Raw genomic sequence first — 14,061 nt, 5'->3', positions numbered from 1 at the left:
AATCATGATCTAATTCTGTCAACTAATAAGCCATTTGTTCATTTACATAGCTGTGACAGAAAGATTAAAGTAACACTTAACACACCATAAAATTAGTTAAAATTATGGTGACATCCTTCATTCCTCCTCAACAGAAATGACATTTTTGCCCCAAGTGCTACATATGTCCAATTATGTAGATGTTACCATTTAGGAATTTATAGGTTCCTTCTGGTTTTTCATATATGGCTATATCTCAGCTACAGTATACATGCATTTACAGCTACATATTTCTATGTATCATATCATCCCTCCTATCTTCCATAGGCATGACATGGTGTGTTCTTTATCTGTTCTATTCAGACAATTTTACTCTATATCAATAGAACCTAACTCACTAGAAAACAGTGATATAAGCTTCACTATCCAGAGATAGCCAATCAGAATTTAGAATTAGCATAGTATATCTTCCCAGTCTGGTTTTGAATGCTCTTAGCCACTGGCCTTTGAAAACACCAGATTCAGCAGCAATTAGAATATCTGACAACCTTTGCTAGATGAGAGTACAATATCTCTCCAGAATTGCCAGTAATTATAGTGTTCTCATAGAATGACTATCCAATTAATTAATCTACTTATAGATTTATTAGGCTCACAGTGGTTTCAGAAGCCAGTTGTCTGTGGGGAAAAAACCACCCTCTAGTCCAAATGAGGGCTAATGATCCTTTCCCTCATGACCAGAGGATATTTTATACTGACTCAAGAACAAAATGTGATCTCTGAAAGTTTCCATAGAGCATCTGGTATGGAAGTGCCATTGCAAATAAAGCTACCACGTGCATTGAACATGTTTAATAAGCATGGCATGTGAAAAAATAGTCTGCAATGAAAACCACCATGTGCTCCATGACATTGTCAACTGGGTATAGTGTACTTTTAGGTGCATCTGAGTAAACCATAATTATTACCCAGAAAAAATTCTTGAGGACCTCAAAACAGGACCTACTGGTAATATTGAATGACTGGGTTCCATATCAGCTTTTAAAGCAATGTGTCATCTCCATGATCATATTTGATGTACTTAACAGGTTGTAATACTCTTAGGAATGGCAATGGTCTTTTCCCTCAGTCCCTGGTGTCAACCCTTAAAATCTCTCCTAATCAGTGGAAATTACTTGTCACAAATAATTCATCTTAACTAGCATGCTCAAGGCCCGAGGGTCAATCTCACACACACCAAAGAATGCATTTTAAGAGTCCACAATAACAATAGACAAGCTAAAGTGGAAGTGAGAAAGCCTACTAGGCCTCAGCCCTACACAAAAAACTATGGGTAACTAAGGAATGCTGGCAGCAGAAGAAGTGTCTTCCCCAAGGAAGAGCACATCAATTAGTTACCCAATACCAAGTGGTCAGCCCTGAAAACACACATACAAGTAACATTATTCAAACTGAGCACGGTGTATTTATGTATTTAGGAGTCTATATGTATGCATATGTATGTTACATATGTGTGTGTGTGTGTGTGTGTATTGTGTAACAACAATTAATAAAGAAGAGGACATGAATTTAAAAGAAAGCAAAGGGAGTATTATGTAGGAAGGTTTGAAGGGAGGAAAAAAAGAAGGGAAGTGATGTAATAATATTATAATCTCAAAAATTAAGAGAAGCATTTCAAATTTAAAAAAGGATCATAACAATAACAGGTGTGTTACAGGTGGCTGTTTACACTTCCCTCAAACTGTCTAAGAGAAGTTAAATGGGACCAAAAGGACAGTGACTGAAACAAGAGCGAGAAGAGCAGATAGAAGTTCTAGGTTTCCACCTGTCTCAGTTTTACTCAGAGTCAAACTCAATTAAAATAATGTCTCAATGAATTTTGCTCAACATTTATAAACTGTCTTTTCTTAAATGACTTTTCATTGATGGTTTAATAAGTATTTTCATTTAAAGAAGTAAAGATAAAAGAAATGATCTTTCCTAATGTTAGAGAGCAGATGTGTGTACTCTCCAAGAATATGAAGTTAGAATCATAAACCCTTCCTGTGCATGTGCACACCACAGCTCCCTCGACTTCTCCCAGCTCCCTATTCCAACATTTGATTCATTTTGTTTAACTAGCCTTTTGTCTAAAACATCTTTATTTTCACAATCTAATATTCTACACAGAAATTCCTAGAGGCTAGTCAAAGCCTGTTCATCAGGGGTTGCTGCAGACCTCAGAAATATATCATAAGAACTCAGCTGATTATGGCAAAGCCACTACCTGGAGGGATCAGGGAATTCCTCCACAGGAAGCCAAATTCCAAGGAACTTTTGGTGTTACTTGGCTTGTTATATATCAGCTGTATTCTGTTATGAAAATCACGTGTGCCTTCATACTTTTCCCTATTGACTTTTCCCTAGACTGATCACTTTCTAGACATACATATTCCAGGTATTTGGAGAACAGCATTAGGAAAGGCTTCCTCTGGAATCAGATATCGCCCTTAGCAACTTTCAAGGACTAGCAGTAGTAACAGTCCACATGCAAGTCTCCCGATTCAAGGTAAATTCCACAAGGAGACACCGCCTAGGTCAGGTGGCCCTTAAGTAATAGCTTTACACAATTTAGCTCAGACCCTCCTTTCTTACAGCCTTACTAACTTTACAGACCTCTAACTCCTTACCTAATCACTTCTAGGAATATTTAGATAACTTTCTGTGCTGACAGCTATGCTCAGCCAAAACCCCAGTTCAAGCCTCCCTGTAATTATCATCATTGGAAGCATCCGGCCAGGTCCATCCCCAGAAGGAGGAAAGCACCTTATCAGAGACACCTCTGTACCTTCTAAGAACAGTCTTAAGCATCCAGGCTACCTGTTTGAGAAGGCCTGGCGGATGTTCCAATTAAGCTTTACTTCCTCGTTTCCCAAATCTTACCTCTAGTTCCAGATCTCCCTTTAACTATCACCAGAGGCATCTAGCTGTACACAGTTTGCCTAGCAACTGAGCACACTTTTCCCCACCATGCAGAAAATTGGCAGATAGCTTGGACAGATAGGAGCCACGGGGAAAAAAGAAGACAGTTTTATTTTCTCCCATTGACCTAGCAACTCATAGATTCTACATTTTCTACCAATCACGTTTAAGATTATAGTTGAGCACATAAGAGCCCTCTTCTTAGATATTACCCGAATTTAGCCTTTAGTTAATTCATTTCCCCATTGGTCACTTCCCTTTGGGGTAGCAAATGATAATTAATGGTTATTGCCTTTCTATGTGATTCTTATCACCCCTCCATTTGACCCTGGAAGACTGGCTTTACACTGCCAAGGGAATACTGCTTGTAAATACACACACATACATACATACATACATACATACATACACACACACACACACACACACACACACACACACACATATATATATATATATATATATATATATATATATATATCAGGTCTTCCAGGGCATGGGACAGAGATGAGAAAAGAGAATGGAAGAACCAGACGGGTAAGAACTTGAGAGGAACAAACTGAGATGGGGAAGAACTAGATTGAAGGGCTAGAAGAGAGTACTAGAGGGATGAAATGGAAGATGAGGAGGAGCCAGATGGGGAAGAACTAGCTGGGTAAGAACAAGCTGAAAAGGACCTAGATGAGGCAGAATTAAGACAAGAGAATTAAGATAGAACTTCAATGGAGTAATAGATAAAGAAATCAGGCAAGAAAGGAACTAGGCACAAGAACAGAACTGAAGCTGTATATATAGGATGTTATGACAGAGGAATTAAAGCAAGTGGAGAGCTCAGTGTGCTGAGATTCTATTTCCCGAAAATAGTCCTCGCCGTTAGTAGTTCTCTCTCCTGAGCCCCTGGGATGTATAATATTAAGTCTGGTCCCACTAATATTATACAATAAAGGGTCACTCCCCAATCTTCCCAAGAAATCTTCCCATCTCAGTAAGTGCGGCTTCAACCATTGGTGACTACAGGTAAATGTCTTATTCATATTTCACTCTCAAGGCTCAGAAGTGATTGATAAGCAAGTCTCTGTAGTTATCTCTTCCAAAATATACCTCAAATTCTACACTTCTTCCCATGCCAGTTTGGCATACTCATCTCCCACACAGGCTGTCCCCACTGGGCTTCTGTACCTAGCTTTCAATGCGTTAGCCAGTTGCTACTCCTGGAAGATGCAGCCCCATCTCTCATCTCACTGAATTTTCCTCTGCCAGTGCTCAGGCCAGGATGCTCTTCAAATATTTGGAGGAATCAGTCATCTGTTTCAGGTCTTTGCTTTCGTGGTAATTTTCACAGGCATTCCTAAACACACTATTTAAAATTTTGTATTGGATCACGCCATAAAATTCTGTGTCATCTTTCTTGGTTTGTTTCCCACAGCATGCTGGCAGAGTTTGATGTACAATATGGTTTCCAGTTGATCATCCATCTCTTTCCATCAGAATGCAAGCCTCAAAAAGCCAAGAACCTTTGCCAATTTGTTCCATGGCAGTAACTCAGTACCCGGAGCATAACTCAGAAGTAGGTAAGTTTCTCATCTCCTTCTCTGTGTAAATCTGAATCTGCTCTTCCAAATCCTTACTTAACATCTCTAGATTCCAAACCTTCCTTCAGAATTCATCACTTTAAGAAATCCATTAAAATCAAGGAAAAACTAACTCAAACTTGGCATGCTACCCAAGCCTCATTATGGGCTCTTCTTCACTACACAATTAGCCATAAAAATGGTATTAAGCTTTTGGGGCTTTATAATGAGGTTTCTGTATTAAGAGACATAAAAGTGGTTGATTTTAAGTATTTAAATCAATGTGGAAATATATGGTGCATTTTAATGACTCTAAGTAGATGAAACTACTTGTTTATATTTACAAACTTACTATTTGAGGCATAGTCTCTCTCCTATAATCTACAACTGCAACTCTCTTTTTGCTGTTTTTAAGTGAATATTATAAAACAATATTAGTAACATAAAAAGTACTCAATCAAACCAATGGCTCGTTCCCTGTCTGCTGAGGTTACTTTTAAAAGTTTCAGTTAGCAAGAAGGTCACTTTTCTGCTAGCTGGGCGTAGACAGCCACTGGATCTGAATAAAGAGCTATTCACAAGCTAGACGAAGCCTGAAGTAGGCAAATGTAAGTTAACTCTTTTAAGAAGCAGAGTTTTTGCCATGTGCTGAAAAGTCCATTCAGTTAAATAATTTGGTGTCATTAATGGCTCACTCCTTATTACAGGAAATCTCAGTCATTGACCACGATTTCATCCACATTCAATTTACCTTGGCTCCATTCTTCCCTAGCCAACCCATGGGACCCAAGTCTGAAAATAAGTAGGTAAATAAAATTTCCTCTTACAAAACAATGGAACTATAGAAAGTTGCCAAATATCAACATTTGGTTTCTACATTAATATCTCAAGGCCTTTTATTAGTAGAAATTATTAAATATTTATTAAAGATAAAATGAAATGTTAATTCAGAAACCACCATATAAGACTTTATTTAAATAGTTGGTTGAAAGTTGATAGGTAGGTAGGTAGATTCTAGAATTTTCCTGATATTGGGCAATTCGGATTGCTTCAAACATTCCAAAAGTCTTATGGTTTTCACCAAGAAAACAACAAAAGTTCTTGAGAGCTTCACATACATATTGTCCCAATACATAAGAATAATTCCCTGTAGCTGGGCAGTGGTGGCTTATGCTTTTAATTCCAGCACTCAGGAGGCAGAGCCAGGTTGATCTCTGTGAGTTCAAGGCCAGCCTGGGTTACAAAGTGAGTTCTAGAAAAGGCATAAAACTACACAGAGAAACCCTGTCTCTGGAAAAAAAAATAGAAGAAGAAGAATTCTCCATACATTCAAAATAAAACCAGAACATCAATTTAATTAGAGAGAGTCAATTGTACAGTGGGATAAGTTAATACAGTCAATGTTTCTTTCAGAATGCTGTCTGGAACACAACAGGCACTGAATAAAGGTTGGCCACATGGTTTGGGGCAACAAGAGTAGAACTATCAGAAACCAGAGAGAGTACCACACAGAGATTAATACTCTAAAACAAATTTGCAAAGCTACAGGGCAAAGCTTTATGGAACAGAAGTTTTCCTAGCAGCAAATACATAAAATATTTCAAACTATTTATTTAACTATCAATAACCATATACAGTTGAATACATTCAAATGAATATTTGAAGTCAGTGAGCAGCTAAAGAAATTTTCACACTCAGGGGAGAAATCTTTGGACTGGATTTGTGATCCCAGCTTGACTTCTTCCTCATCAGAATATTTTGGAGGTGAAGTCTTTGACAAGAGTGCTTTGTGAAAGAGCCATGTATGCCTTCTCACTTCTGTGCACCAAGTGAACTCCCAACACTTTGTTCTAGCTCATATTTCAAGGGCTAGCATGGTTTCTAACTAACAGAAAGGCCTTCTGGCTTAGACACTGTGAAGCTGAGGTAATTCTTGTACGTATGCTCTCTCCTCATTTCACTTCAAACTTTGTGAGATCAAGACCAATTAATTCCTACTTGGAAACCCCTAAAATGAAGCTGCTTTTTAATACATGATTAATAACAGCACTGGGAAGTACCAAATAGGATGTATTTGCATGTAGATGAGACTATTAGAAAAATGGAAATCAAAATGATGATTCTTGGTTTGTTTAAGAAGTTCCATAGGGATATGCCCACCCTGCAGCAACTGGGAACAGGTAAGGCCCATTCCCCCCTACACACACACACTGGTCAGCCCAGTTCTCTAGCTCCTAGGCCCTGGAGGCACATTCCCATGCCCCTCTTCCAAGCCATTGGAGCCCCAGAGACCAGACAGCAGCTTCCTCTACCCCCCAATCCCTATCCAAGCCAACCACCCCCTGAAGCACCAACAACCACTGGAGCCATATGCCCCCTCCTGGACCAATTGGGAAGAAGAGCAATGACAGGAGCCAGAGGCCCCACCTGCACCAGTTGGAAGAAGAGCCACCTGGAGTTCCACTTGTTCAGATTAAATGGGTAGACAACAGTGTAAGAATACATTAAACAACATAAAGAGCAATACAAGACCATCAGAACCTAGTGATCCCACAAAAAGACCTGAACATCCCAAAGCAGATGATCCAGAAGAAAATGACCTGAAAAACAACTTTATGAAGATGACAGAGGCCCTAAAAGAGGAAATAAAAAATTCACTTAATGCAATGGAGGAAAAGACAAACAAAACATTGGAGAAAATCAAGAAATCTCTTAAAGAAGGTCAAGAAACCCAAGGGGGGAAAAAAAACAATCAAACAGGCATAGAAAACAGTTCAAGACTTAAAAATTGAAATAGAGGCAATAAAGAAAACGCAAATAGAGGGAAATCAGGAAAAGGAAAATCTGAGTAAATGGATAGAAACTACAGGAGCAAGCACAACCAAGAAAATACAAGAAATGGAAGAGAGAATCTCAGGCATTGAGGATACAATAGAGGAAATAGATTCATCAGTCAAAGAAAATGTTAAATCCAGAAGTTTTTTAACACAAAACATCCAGGAAAAGACCAAACCTAAGAATAATAGGGATAGAAGGAGAAGAATTCCAGCTCAAAAGCACAGAAAATATATTCAACAAAATTATAGAAGAAAATTTTCTCATGCTCATGAAGATACAAGAAGCTTACTGAACACCAAATAGACTGGACCACAAAAAAAGTCCTCTCACCACATAAAAGTCAAAACACTAAACATACGGAGTAACGAATGAATGTTAAGAGCAGCAAAGAAAAAGGGTCAAGTAACATATAAGGCAGGACTATCAGAATTACATCCAACTTCTCAATGGAAATTCTTAAAGCCAGAAGGTCCTGGACATTCTACAGATACTAAGAGACCATGGATACCAGACAGACTACTATACCCAGCAAAGCTTTCAATCGCCATAGATGGAGAAAAAAAGATATTCCATGACAAAACCAAATTTAAACATTACATATTCACAAATCCAGCCATACAGAAAGTAACTAGAAGGAAAATTCTAACCCAAGGAAGTTAGCTGCAACTACCAAAACACAGGAAATAGATAACCTCACACCAGCGAATCTCAAAGAAGGGAAACACACACACACTATCACCAAAATAAGACAGTAATTAACTATCACAGGTCATTACTATCCCTTAATATCAATAGACTCAATTTGCCTATAAAATGATACAGGCTAAGAGAATGGATATGAAAACAGGATCCGCCCTTCTGCTGCATACAAGAAACATACCTCAACCTCAGAGATAGACATTACCTCAGAGTAAAGGTTTGGAAAAAACTTTCCAATCAAAGGGACCTAAGAAACAAGCTGGTGTAGCTATCCTAATGTCTAACAAAATGGACTTCAAACTAAAATCAATCAAAAGAGATAAAGAAGGGCATTTCATATTCTTCACAGGAAATATGTATCAAGATGAAGTCTCAATTCTGTACATTTATGCCCCAAATATAAGGGCACCTACAATTGTAAAAGAAATATTACTAATGCTTAAATCACACAGCAGACCCATATACTAATAGTGGAATGCCATGGCCAGTGGGGTATCAACAGGCGGGGCGACCCACCTGCCGGAGAGAATGAAAGGGATGAGAGACACAAAGGAGGACAGCAAGACAGGATTCTGATCAAGCTGCAAATTTTATTTTCCTCAGCAAGGCTTATATAGCACAGGAGGGGGAGGGGGCAGGAAGGGAGGAAGGAGGGAAGGGGGAAGAGACATGCAGAACATGGAAGGGGTGCAGGACATGGGAGATGTGCAAAACATGCAACTGTAGGATGTTGGCTAAGGTCAGGGCCCATTTGTTCTGTTGCTAGGCTACCTGACCTTGGAATGTTCTTTACTTTCAATTGTCATGGCAGCTGGCTATGGAATGTTCTCTTATCTTTGGGGGCCTCTGGTTAATAAACAGGTGTTACTGCTCTGGGAAAGGGCAGTGGGCATATGACTTGTTCTCTGGCCTAGCTAGTACTTTTCCATGGTTCATGTTTAGTCTCTGACATCTGCCCCTTCTATACATATATCAAAACAAAGAAATGCAACCCAAATGTTTTGCTGTGATGGGGGAGGGGTGACAGAGGCTCTATCCCTGATAGGTTCCATTGGTAATCAGTCAGTTCATGTAGGCATCCCCACATGTCCCAAGGGAAGTTGGAATGATGCAGTTTTTTAAAGGAGGCAGGTTTTAATCTGGGATGGAAGAGTATAGGGTCTGCATAACCACCGTGCAATAGAGCATGTTATCCAAGGCACCCAGGATGGTGGAGCACTTTTAGTCTCCCTGCCTTCTGCAATCCCAGTCACACCCTCAATCCCCTATGCAGTGGGCTCCAGCTCCCAGGCACAGGTGCATCCTCCCCTGGGCAGAGGGGTCTGTGCTGATACGGAGTCTTTATCTGGTTCATTGAGACCACGTTCATGGAGGTCGAGGCATTGGTAATGAACCTGAATTTGTTTTGCCTGAAGTTCAGCCAGCTGACCGAGGACAAATTGAGTTAGTTGAGACAAAGCCCAAGGGCCGAATGTCAAGACAAGAATGAGGCCAACCAAGGGTCCCAGGAGGGATGGCAGGAGGGTGGTTAACCAGGGAGATGCAGAGAAACAATTTTGGAACCAGCCTAGCTCTTGATCTCTTTCTTTTTTGTGCTTCTCTAAGCCTTCACAGACCTTGGCTACGCTATACCAGGGAGTTTTAGGTATGGTTGAAGCCATTGAATGTCCTCAAGAAGTTTTCAAAAATCATTAAGGGTGGTAAGGTTATCTGTGTGCAGCTGGATGCGCAGGACCAAGACTTGTATGTAATTCAAGACCCAGATAACTAAAGGGTGTAGAGCACTGGATCTTATCAGGGGTGAGTGAGCTGTAAGCCAGCAGCACAAAGGGCCTGTGACAGAGCTTGAAAGGTTGCTTCTAGGATGGAGGAGGTAGGGGCAGCCAAAAGAAGGTCATCCATGTAATGTAAGATATGAGTAGAGGGCCATTTTTGGCGTATGGGGTCAACCACCTGGGACACGAACTTTTGGCAGAGAGTCAGGCTATTTGCCTTTCCCTGGGGTAAGACGCGCCAATGAAAACAGAACATGGGGCCCTGAAAATTAACCCAAGGGAAGCTAAAGGTAAAATAAGCTTGATCATCAAGGTGTAGGGGAATGGTAAAGAAGCAATCTTTTAAATCAATAACCATTTTATGATAGGCCTCAGGGATTGCAATGGGTGAAGGCATGCCTGGTTGGAGGGCGCCCATGTGCTGCATAACCTTATTAATGGTCTGCAGGTCTTGGAGGAGTCTCCATTTCCAAGATTTTGTCTTTATGACAAAGATGGGAGTATTCCAGAGGGAATTGGATAGCGAGCTGTTCCTGTACCAATATCTCTGCTGCCTGTAGTTTTTCTTGTGGCAGAGGCCACTGGTCTACCCACACAGGTTCTTGGGTAAGCCAAGTGATTTTGTCTGCATAGTGTACAGGGGGAGCAGTGGCCTCAATTAAAAACCCTCAAAGCCAAGACCAAGCCTATCTGTTTTATTAGTGGGAGCGACAGGTTGGGTTTGGCCCTGTTGAAGTTTATCGAGACCCTTTCCTGGGATGAAGCCCATGCATAACATTTGTTGGGTAACCACTTCATTTGGGCTACAGAGGACGACTTTCATTTGGGAGAGAATATCTCGACCCCAAAGGTTGACAGGGAGCCCAGGGACCACAAAGGGGGTGACAATACCCTGGTTACCCTCCTCATCTGACTAGGTCAGAACTTTAGAGGATTGGAGGGTGTTGTTGGATTGACCTATGCCCTTGAGGTCAGTGAGGGAGGGGGTAAGGGGCCAGGAGGCGGACCAATGGTCTTGGGAGATCACAGTGGTGTCAGCGCCAGTATCCAGAATCCTGTGGAATTTTTTACCATCTAGTTTAAGGGTAAGTGTGGGTCGAAAGTGGGAAATAGGCTGAACCCAATAAGCCTTTGATGAGCCAATCTGAGAAGCCCCTCGGGTCTGGGTGGACTGAACGGGGTTGTCATAGGAAAGCATGGGGAGGGCAACCAGCTGGGCAAGGGGGGTGCCTTGGGAGACGTCAGCAAGACCCTGGAGTGCCGAGGCCAAAATCTTAATTTCTCCTGTATAGTCATTATCAATAATTCTGGGGTAGACCTGGACACCTTTTAAGGTGGATGAGGCATGGCCAAGGATAAGGGCATGGGTGTCTGGGGGCAGGGGGGCCCAAATCCTGGTAGGGATGACTTGGGGGCCCTGGGATGGAGCTAGTATTGTGTCAGTGGTGGCACAGAGGTCCAATCCTGCACTACCTGGGGTTGCCAGTTGGAGGGAGCAGGCAGTTGGAGAGCACCCTACGAGGCCCCATGGGGCACTCCCTGAAACAGAGAGGCCAAGGGCTGGCCCTGAAGAAAGTTTCCCAATGGGTGGGGAGGGAGCGGGCAACCATGAGCATGGGTTTTAGATTTACATTCCCTCGCCCAATGAAGACCATGGCCACATCTAGGACATGGGGTGGTTGGTAGTGGCTGAGTGGTGACCCCGGGTTGGGGCACCGTGGCCGTACCCCACGAGGGGGCAGGGATCCTCCTAGGGCATTCCCGCGCAAAATGTCCCAGTTGTTTACAGGAGAAGCAAAGGTGACTTTGTTGGGATCTCAAATCTTGGGTGCCCACCAACTTTAGGGCTACACGATAGCCAAACCTATGGTGTGGGTGGAGCCAACTCCTGCACAAAGGCAGATGTACTCAGAAAGGTAGGCCCTATCTCTGTGGGGGCAGAGAACCTCCTGACAGGCTGGGTTTGCATTTTCAAAGGTGAGATGTTTAACAAATGTACTCTTGCTTTCTCCCAAGCCCAGGAGGTGCTCAGCAGCATCATTGAGACGGGATATAAAATCACTACAGGGCTCATCTGGTCCCTGACGCACTTTGGCCAATGAGGTGATAGTGGTGCCTTTTGGGGGAAGCTGCTTCCAGGCTTGAAGGCCAGCGACCTGAATCTGGGCCAATAAGCTGGGTGGAAAGGTGGCCTGGACCTCATTTTTGTCATAAGGCGTTTTGCCAAGAAGTTTATTAATGGTCCAATGTTTTGAGGAAAGATTATCAGCATTGTGCTGGGCCATCTCACAGCAGTTTCTGAGAAGTCAGTTTTCCATAAGACAAAATCACCCTCAGACAGAGTGGCACAGGCCAAAAAATACCAATCATTTGGCATAAGCCAAGCCTAGCTCTGGTTTTCAAGCAACGCAAGGGTAAAGGGAACAGTGGGGCCATACTGGGTGCAGGCTGATTTAAGGCGCTCAACAAAGCAAAAGCTAAGTTTTTGGTAAGACTGACCATGTGGGGGGCCCTGATCAGCCCCGGAGCCTGTAACCAGGGGCTCCTCCTTGTGGGGGGGGGGTCTCTCTGTCCTCCTCTTCAAGGGGAGGCAACTCCTCCATCTCAGGCAGATTTGGCAGATCCTATCCACCACCTGGCTTCAGGTAATGGGAAAAGCCAAGACTGGCTGTGGCCGAGGTTTTTTTGAGCAAGGGGATGGGGGAAGGCTGAGATTTTGGGGGCGCCCAGGGCAAGGTCAGAGAGCTCCTGATCAAGGGAGCATAGTTCCTTTAGATGGGCCAGGTATTGTCTGAGGGCCTGAAGTGTGCCCTGTAGGCACTGTAACTCTGCTATGAGATTAGGGGAGATTTCTGGATCATCAGATCATTGGAGGTCGGCATTGGGAGTGCTGGTGGTGAACCCACAGGGGCCTCAATGACTGGGGCACAGAAGGGGGCAGTGAGGGGGGCATCATAAGGAGGGGGCTGAGTAAGATTATATGTTATCTTTTTGGGGAGTGGCTTTTGTGAGAGAGGGGTTAAGAGGGCCAAGTTGGTGGCCTCCTCTTCTAGACTGGCCTCATCGCCAGCGTTAAGGGGGGCCAGGTCAAGACCCTGGAAGGAGGGGTAGATAGACTGAGGTGGGGGTGATTGGACTCCTTCTTCCATATTTTTCATCTCCTGTATAGAGGGCACTCATGAAGCAGGTCGGGGGGAGTGGGGAGGATGTGAATCAGCATGAGAGGTGGGGGGTGAGACTGTTCTTTCATAACTTTTTCTCCCTGAGAAATGACTGACTCAATGTCAGGGAAGGGGGAGGTCCTTTGGATCCTGAGAATATCATTAACAAGGTTCCAATAGGAAAAGGTTATGACAGGGACTTTGTCTGGGCCAAAGGCATGATAGTAGTCCTTAAGGCAGTCACCCACCTTTTTCCAACGGTTTTCATCAATTGTTCCTTCTTGGGGAAACAAAGGACAATAGTCCTCTAAGTGACTAAAGAATTTGTTGAGGTCTTTTTTACGAACCCTTATCCCTTGTGTCTGGAGGGCCTCTTTAATGCCCTTTACAAACAAGTCATGAGAAGTTCCCTGTCCCATGGCTAAGTCTATAGTTTAGACTCACCTCATCCTTCCCACTCTCCCCCCCGCCCCCACGCCATCACCGGGTCAAGTCAGGCGGTCTCAACAGGCAATTGCTTAAAATCACCACCAGACATCTGGACTTTCCTGGAGAAGGACATTCAGCTCCCAACGAGGCTAGGGTTGAGCCCCAACATTGGGCACCAGTTGCCCCGGCCAGTGAGGTATCAATAGGGGGGGTGACCCACCTGTGAAAGAGAATGAAAGGGATGAGAGACACAAAGGAGGACAGCAAGACAGGATTCTGATCAAGCTGCAAATTTTATTTTCCTCAGCAAGGCTTATATAGCACAGGAGGGGGAAGGGGCAGGAAGGAGGGAAGGGGGAAGAGATGTGCAGAACATGGAAGGGGTGCAGGACATGGGAGATGTGCAAAACGTGCAACTGTAGGATGTTGACTAAGGTCACTGGTCAGGGCCCATTTGTTCTGTTGCTAGGCTACCTGACCATGGAATGTTCTTTATGTTCAGTTGTCATGGCAGCTGACTGTGGAATGTTCTTTTATCTTTGGGGGCCTATGGTTAGTAAACAGGTGTTACTGCTCTGGGAAAGGGCAGTGGGCATATGACTTGTTCTCTGGCCTAGCTAGTACTTTTCCATGGTTCTTGATTGGTCC

The sequence above is a fragment of the Onychomys torridus genome, chromosome 3 (genome assembly GCF_903995425.1).
Source record: "Onychomys torridus chromosome 3, mOncTor1.1, whole genome shotgun sequence".
Classification (NCBI taxonomy): domain Eukaryota; kingdom Metazoa; phylum Chordata; class Mammalia; order Rodentia; family Cricetidae; genus Onychomys; species Onychomys torridus.
Note: the sequence above shows the minus strand (reverse complement) of the source record.